The sequence below is a fragment of the Pinus tabuliformis genome, chromosome 5_2 (assembly GCF_031772625.1).
Source record: "Pinus tabuliformis cultivar Carrire ecotype Pingquan chromosome 5_2, CPIR1, whole genome shotgun sequence".
Taxonomy (NCBI): Eukaryota; Viridiplantae; Streptophyta; class Pinopsida; order Pinales; family Pinaceae; genus Pinus; species Pinus tabuliformis.
Genome location: NC_142306.1, coordinates 718,545,509 through 718,551,640, shown reverse-complemented (window position 1 = coordinate 718,551,640; position 6,132 = coordinate 718,545,509).

The window sequence follows — 6,132 nt, the reverse complement described above, 5'->3', positions numbered from 1 at the left end:
CCCACATCAACAAAGCGGTTGCTGAAAACAAGTGCAAACCTATTAAGATCTGCAGGCACAACTTCATTTCGCACAACCTCTTTGTTGATGATGTCCTCTTATTTGCAATGTTATGCAGAACATCATGGATATGCTTAAAAGATATTCTCGAAAGATTCCAAAGAGCGTCGGGGCTTTTTATAAACAAAGCGAAATCTTTTCTATACCACAATGATACCAATATTGAAATGGTAAATTGGATTTCTCAGCTTTTTGGTATAGAGTCAAAATTGCTTAAGGAAGGCCTCATATATTTAGGTTTTCATCTCAAAGCTAAAGCTTACTCAAGGAACGACTGGAAATGGCTGATTGATAGATTTTTTAAGAAGATATTGGCATGGGAACATAGATGTCTATCCTTGGCAGGCAGAGCCATCCTTTCTCAATCTGTTTTGTTATAGTTGGCGGTTTTCTGAGCACATTCATTTATCCTTCCAGCTAGCATTATTCAAAACATGACCAAGATCACAGCTAACTTTATTTGGGGAGCCAAATCTGAACAGAGAAAATTCCATCTCTCCAAAATGGACAGCATTTCATTGCCTAAGCATCTTGGGGGCTGGGGACTAATGGATCTGAGGCTTTTTGGGAAAGCCCTCGTTTGCAAATCGCTTTGGAGAGGAATATTTGGGGATGGTCCATGGAGTATTACGGTAAAGCAAAAATATATGAAAGGCAAAGGAATAGAATATTGGTTCAGAACAGGTGCAATTGGAACTAAACAAGGATCTGCCATATGGCTCAGCTTCAGGAAGGTCGAGAAATATTTTTTGAAGAATCTAGAATGGAGGATGTTCTCTCGGAAAAATATCTTAATTGGTTTGGATCCTATTGCATGCTCTCAGGGAAGCATATCCATTCCCGAAAATATCATCTTTACCTTTCATAGGATTGGTCATTTTACATGGGACAAGCTCATTTCTGATTGGAGCGGCCTTTCGCCCTTATGGAAGGACGCCTCTGATATCAGTTTGCCAGCCGATTTGTGGTCATCCTGGAACAATGTCAAAGCCGCTTTAGTATCAAGTGGGATTCTACGTGCAGGGTTAAAAGACCACTTAACATGGTCACTATCAAATACTCATATGACAGCGCAAGTAAAAGACATTTATTCTGATATTGTTGCTGCAAAGGCCTCGTCTTCAAGATCAAAATTCCCGATGGCTTTCCGGAAATTTGGCTGCCCTCTTAAGATGATTCTCTTCTCATGGTTGGTGTATAACAATAACAACCTGACATGGGATAACTTGAGGAAGAGGAGCTGGCATGGCCCAAGTAGGTGCTTGATGTGTGAAGCTGACGAGGAGACAAATCTTCATATGTTCTTCTACTGCAAGGCTTCCCAACAAATCTGGTATGAATTAGCCACCTCTTTTGGTTTTCCTCATATTGTTTTTGTTTCCATCCATGCAGCGTTCGAGTGGTGGTGCAGGCAAAAGGAGCCTATGCATATTCTGGTAGTCATTATGTTATGGAGTGCGTGGAAATGGAGAAATTACAAGATTTTCAAAGACTCAAAGATCCCTTACAAGTCTATATTGCATAATATTTATGCAATCTATGGTTCAGTCCCAAGAGAGCCGCCCAAATAAGTTATGGGTTAATCTTATGGCCGTTGTGTCTTTTTTGTTCTCAGCATATCTATCGTTTTTGCTTTTTTTGGCTCATATATAGGCTACATAGGTTTCTTTCGGCATCTGCTATCATGTGTACATTGCTTTGAATCTGTGACTGTTCCTCTCAGTCTTTATCTCTTTTTTCTGCTATATGTTTTATGTGCTGGGTGTTTCTCTTTGCACACCTGTATATTTATGGCTGTTGGGATAATCTTTTTATTGTAGCCTCTTGGACTGCTCCATTTTGTATCTTATCAAGGTTTTTATATTATCTTAATATAAATCTATTGACGCTTTTCTTCTGAAAAATTATTTCATAATACGAGAATTCAAAAAGGTGTTTTTGAATTGTCACACAAAACACTCACTCTCACAATTTCTTCCTTTTTGTTATGTGCAGAGACCATACTTTTTATTTTTCGTCCTTCACGGTGGACTTTTAATGTTTTTATCAATCACAAACAAAAAGAGGGCGATTTTTCGATTTCACCACTGCGAATCATATCATTTCAATAGTGGCAGAGAGTGGCAGATAGAATCAATATCTCACAACTAGTCGATATCTTCTTTTAAGTAGGGCATAAAGTGGGAAATTTTGATTTCAGTAGGGCATAAAGTGGGAAATTTTGATTTTTGTAAATAATGAAATGCTTTACAAAACTCAAAATCATAATATGCAAATTCGTTCATAGGTTAAGCATAAGCATCTTTATAAGATATGAAATTCAGTTCGTGGAATATTGTTTTATCAATTTAAGATAAAGGAAACAAAACAAAACTAAAAAGGAAGGTAGGGATATGTGCGTATCTTTAAAAATTATTAAATTCATTTAATAATGATACAATGGTTATATTATCAAAGTACTTTTATAAGTTATTAAATTAAATTTAGGGATATGGATTAACTACCTTTAAAAGTTATTGACTTTATTTGATAAATAATAGAATGGTTATATTATCAAAGTATCTTTATAAGTTTTTTGTTTTCCTGGTAAATAGAAATTACATTAATGAGAATGGTTATATTATCAAAGTATCTTTATAAGTTTTTTGTTTTTTGGTAAATAGAAATTACATTAATGAGAAAAAGTTACATGTAGGTTGGATAAATTTAAGATATTTTTGGACTAGCAAGTGTTTTTGTAAATAATAGATAATTGAAAATTGGGGACAACAATCATGATTATATAGAAAACTCCTTGAATATTAAAGATTTCAAGAGTAGAAATGTCTCTAGATTTAAAGATTTTCCTTATGCTTATTACATGCTTGATTAAATGGTTTCTTGCTCTAAAGACTCTTTTAGAGTGGAGAGAGATTCAAAATCACCAAATTTGGGGATTTGGTCAGATTTGAGGTACCTTTCAGAGTCGAATTTCTTCTTTTTTGGGGACTTTTCCCAAATAATCTTTCTCTTTGTGGAAAGGGTGTTCTTGAGATGATTCCTTAGTATTCATTAGAAAGTCCCTAATACGATTCTTGTATTCATGATAGTATCTGCGGCAAAACGGGACATGTTCATAATCTCAGGACTCCTTCTAAACACTATATTGATAATAAATATCTATGGAGGATGGAAAATACTAGGAGATATTAATGTCAGAACAGAGTTGAGCGTATGATGTGTACCTTCCTCTCTTAGTAGCCTTAGATACTTTGACAAAGTTGTTGATGCATTCAAGGGTGTCATCCTCCCAATATTCCTTGGGAAGAGAAAAAGGACTAAGCCACACCCGAGGCAGTAAAGAAATATTCATTCTTCACATTATAATTTTCTTTCCAAAATAGCATGAAGAGCCCTACATTGTTGAAAAATGTTGCCCTCTTTCAAAAACCATTGATTTATCTTTGAAATTGGAGAAAACGACGACGAAGAATCATTTTTCCTATAAGTTATTTAATTTATTTGATACTGATAAAACGATTATTGATTACTTTATTAGTTAAGATTAAATTTTGAGATAAATATATAAAAACATTTAAATTCACATTTTTAGAAATTTCTTTTCAAATAATTAGGTTAATAATTTTATGTTTGAATTTTATGTATGGATGAATTAAGTATGATTTTTAAAAATATATATAAGTTTGAAAATCTTGAAAGTGAAAAAGTATCACTAATGTTTGATGCAAGGTGGTCCAATTATTGATACCTTAAAAAATATGGAAATCACAAGACTCGTTTGATGAATCAACTTTATAGGAATGTGACAAGATCTATCTACATAAGTAATTAAGACAATCTCTATATAGTTTAAGTGCTAAAGACTAAGAGAAATATTGTCTAAATATTAGAAACTAATAAGTTCAAACCATTCAAATGGCATTGAACATAGGCACAAGAGATTCCTTAAGTCATTTAGGTAGAATTAGTAGCCTCATGACTATTAGTTTATTATGATTAAAGCTTTAAATCGAAAATTTTTAGATTTAATACATACAACACTTAGAGGTCTCTACCTATTTATCTTGAAATGCAACATGTTTCTTTGAGTTGTCTTACTTTCCTCTTTTTTCTTCTAGGTTTATTTTTTAGCTTGTTCTCATTATTTAGATGTGTTATGACGTGTTATGAGTATGTAATATCATATAGAAATTATAATTGGTAGTAAGAGGTTTTGTGGTTCCATCATAAATTTAGACGTGTTATGAGTATGTAATATCATATAGAAGTTTTAATTGATAGTAAAAGGTTTTGTGGTTCCATCATAAATGTCATTACTTTATTTTAAGGTGGTAAAAACCTCCTCATCTTTACTATATGATAATGATGAAATTACTTCATATTGAGATAAAAAGTAAATTAATAATCAAGATAAATTAATTATTTTATTTAATTATTTGGTTCTTAAACTCAAAAGTATTTTGGAAATAAGAACGTCATGCTTATTTTTTTTTTATGATTTAAGTCATTCAATAGCAATGCTATTAAAATAATTTAAGAAATGAGATCTATTATCTATGTAACTAGAGAACTCGAAGATAAACAATTTCTAATTTCATATCCTATTAGAATAAAAAAATTTACAAATTCGTTTTTCCTAAAGTGCTTTGAGTTTGGATTTTATATCTTTAATTTATCCTAAACCTAGGCATCTTTCCCTTCCTTTCTTGATATGGTTTTATCTACATCTTTTGGATCCATTACGAGGTAAATATGATTTTGCAAAAGTTTACAATGTTAAATATGGGGTAAAAAAAAGTTATAAAAAAGGTCTTCCAAAAGAGTTGAGGTCTTTGCATATGTTTTAGCAAAGATTTATTATAATTAAAATATTTGGATAACCAAGAAAAATATTTTTATTCAATATTTGACATCCATAATGAAGCATTAATGTATACATATTTAAATTGCATCAATACATATTATATAATAAGGCATAGTGTATTATATTTTGTTAAACATTAGTGTGTATATATCTATGCATTAAAATCTTAGTGACAACCATGGTAAATAATAGTATTTTTAAAGATAGAAGTATTGATGGTTTAATAAGGGTTCAATGTTCTTAGTAGTGACAACAATGGTAATGGTAATATAATGGTAATGGTAATGATAATAGTATTTTAAAGATAAAAGTATTGAGAGTTTAATAAGGGTTCAATGTTCTTAGTATAGGCATGATAATTTATGATTCATAATTAAGCATAGATTAGTATGTGCAAACATGTAAGGTACATTAGTGAATGATAAAATAACATGAAAAAATAATGTTGGTTGTATTTAAGGAGGTGTTCTAAAATCCATTATCGGCATGTTGTAATGGAGAGTTAGATAAATGAAGCATTAAATATAAAATTAAATTTTAAAAAAATGTTGGCTTAATTAACATTACATACAATATGAAGGAGATATTATAGTATTTATTAGATCATAAAGTGTTAAATCTAAAATTTAACAAAATGTAAAGAATAAATGTTCAGTAAAAAGTAAAAATACTAATAATAAGTTAGGTTAAATTCAATTTGATATATTACAATTTTTTTTATTAATATAATTACAGAGTTTTGCCTTCAAAAGAGTTTTGCATTTTGAGAATTTTGATCTCTCTCACGTAAATTGAACATATATCAATAATTAAAATGCATCAATATGTAACAAAAATTAATGCACTACTTTATACAAATGATGAAAATGCACCAACATGTTTGAGCACTATAATTTGCATCTTTTTTTATTTGATCCTTTTTGCATGTATGATAATGTATCTTTCTATTTCTTATTTGTTTAATAAAATTTTGAATTAATTTTTATAATAATATTGATTGTATATTTTAATTAATGAGTTTGGACATCATTGTGGCACATATATATTATATCATCTAAACAAGTATATCAATTGATTACCATTATGTTCATTGTAATAATGTAAATCACCCACATTTTTCATTAGAAACATGGCATTTTACAATAAGATATAGTCTAATGGAATGGGTTTAAATGATAAACAAAATGTCAAAAATAATGTCATAAATA